Source organism: Acartia tonsa, chromosome 2 (assembly GCF_053477335.1).
Source record: "Acartia tonsa isolate MP-2025a chromosome 2, ASM5347733v1, whole genome shotgun sequence".
In the NCBI taxonomy this organism is placed as follows: Eukaryota; Metazoa; Arthropoda; class Copepoda; order Calanoida; family Acartiidae; genus Acartia; species Acartia tonsa.
The window spans coordinates 46,537,926-46,540,301 of record NC_137261.1 but is presented as its reverse complement, the minus strand read 5'-3'; the positions used below and the strand labels follow the sequence as shown (position 1 = coordinate 46,540,301).

At 31.2% G+C, this 2,376-nt stretch overlaps 1 long non-coding RNA gene across 1 annotated transcript; it reads right to left on the bottom strand.

The window, feature by feature from the left end:
• Positions 1 to 1,503: 1,503 nt before the first annotated feature.
• LOC145312825 (uncharacterized) lies at positions 1,504 to 2,094 on the bottom strand. The gene is made up of 2 exons (XR_013877136.1): positions 2,006 to 2,094; positions 1,504 to 1,804 (listed from the first exon to the last, which is right to left on the bottom strand). It is a non-coding gene; the product is annotated as an uncharacterized LOC145312825 (long non-coding RNA).
• Between the last annotated feature and the right edge of the window lie 282 nt (positions 2,095 to 2,376).

Sequence of the window (2,376 nt, the reverse complement as noted above, 5' to 3'; positions counted from 1 at the left end):
TAAAATAATAATTTTAAGCATGTTTAACATGTTAATTGCGAAATCTGTATTAATTTTCTTTTATATTTGACCTCTATTTTAATAAACAAGACCATACTAGTGGTTGAACCATAAGGAAAGAATATATCTCCCTGTAATATATCTAAACTTCTGCCCTTATCTCAATCCCACGTGGGATATTCCCATCATGTGATGCTGCAGCACACAATTCTCAACTCCTATTAGTTAAAATTTTCAAATGCTTCTCTGTGATTGGCTATAATTGTAGTAACCCACGTGGGTACAATATTTGCCCAGTATATAGCAGTTTAGAGGAGTTCAGGGGAGTGTTTGTTTATGAATATGCTGCAGTAAATGTGTGTGTGTGAGTGTGTGTGTGCTGGTGTGTGTGTGTGTGTTAATTCCTTTGTTGTAAATACAAGACCAACCATTGAGTTGTGTATCATCACATCTCACACAACTAAACTAAAACTATCCATGCTCATAAACATAGATAGATAGATTAATAGATCCATGGATAGATAGTTATATTTTGGGAGGCTCATAAAGATTTAACTTTAGATTGTTTTTCACCCAATTTATGAAGCAGACAAAGATTATATTATCCATAGTGTGTGTGTGTGTGTGTATGTGTGTGTGTGTGTGTGTGTGTAGAATGATTTAATGAAATATAATTTTGATTTGGTGTTAGTTAATAAGTCATGGATTATGTCTCTAAAGGAAAACAAGGATGACAACATTCATACAAGCATAACCTTAGTTTTAATTAAAAGGAAAATTAACAATTGTAGAGTGCTAGTGCTTTAAATATTAAACATACAGAAGTCTTTAAAAATGTTAATCTGTGGTAAAATTGCTAAAGGATGCTTAACCTGTTCATAATTATGAAGATATTATTGTATCTATCTGTTAAAGGAATCACAATTTCAATTTTAAGTGTACAGGAAAATTTTGTGCCAAAAAAAAACAAAGAAAATTAAAATGAACTTAAAATCCCCCGTAAAGATTAAAGAGTTGCTACGCTTTCATATCATAATACAAAGTTTGAAATTGATAGGATGATTCTATATTGCCTAAATCTAGAAGAGCAGTCATACCCATTTCATAAACAATAGCTTTGCTTTCAGAAATCTCAATAACAAATAAATAGAAAACAAATAATTTTTTATTATTTGTTTTTGTGTGTATTTAGAATATTTCTTATCTTTTTATCACATTTTAAGATTTAAAATTAATCTAGAAAAATATTTTTAGATCTAAGCCCAAAAATAAAAACGTCATGAATTATTATTTTAAAACTCAAAAGATTACTTATTACATACAAGTTGCAAATACTTATACCATTTGTTAAATTTGCTGTTCTCTTGTTTTTTTCTGTACTATTTATAGACACTAGTTATAAACCTTCCCGGGATGTTGGGCGAGCGGAATCAATAGCCGGCCTATTAAATACCTATTTAGTTAAAAACCAAAACCGTTTATACTGCCAAAATAAAACAAATATTGAAGTTGTACAGATTTATTAAAATAAAGAAAAAGATAGATACATACAGGTTAGGTGCAAAGCTTCTCTACAGGTGTCACGCCAGGATGACCCAATCTAATCACTTAGTCCTGGAATTACTAACCAAGACAAGGTTCAGAAGGCAAAGTAGAAGGAGATGACTCTAAACTCTGTTGTTAGTTGCTAACCTTTGCCCTGTCTCCAATCCTAGTTGTCAGTACAACCCGTATTGAGTAGGGCGCCAGTTAAAGCAACACTGGGTACAAGGTACACGGTATGGTGGAAACAGTTTGGTAGATTCTAAATAATAACATATTAAGAACAAATAATATAATAGATAACAACTATAGATTAACTATTAGAGTATCATAATAGAGTTAAACCTTACTATATTGCAATAGGCAAAGTACAAAAGTTAATTGAAAGAAAGCTGTTCTAATAGAGTGTCTATAGAGCCTTATATCTATTGGATAATGATAATTACAATTAATATCTACATACCTAAATACAGTGCTCATTAGGCGGCGGATTTCCTTAAACTGCAATTATCTACCATTTAGCTAGCCCTAACGTAAACTTATAGTTGAGCGATAACTAGTTTAGGACATAAACAATAGAAATTTAGTGTACTTAAAACAGAATATTTATTAAAAATCACAATAATTCTATAATTTAATGTACATGTTTTAAGTAATAATTTGTCAACGTTTTGTATTCATTTTTATTTATTAAGTACAAATGAACATTAATTAACCCTTTGGGGAAGAGTGCATATTCACCTTGCTGCTCATACGACACGGGACCTATGAGAAGCTACCCTGTAAAGGAGAACCCGATCGGTTCAGCGGTTAGCGAGATCCTTTGCTACAAAC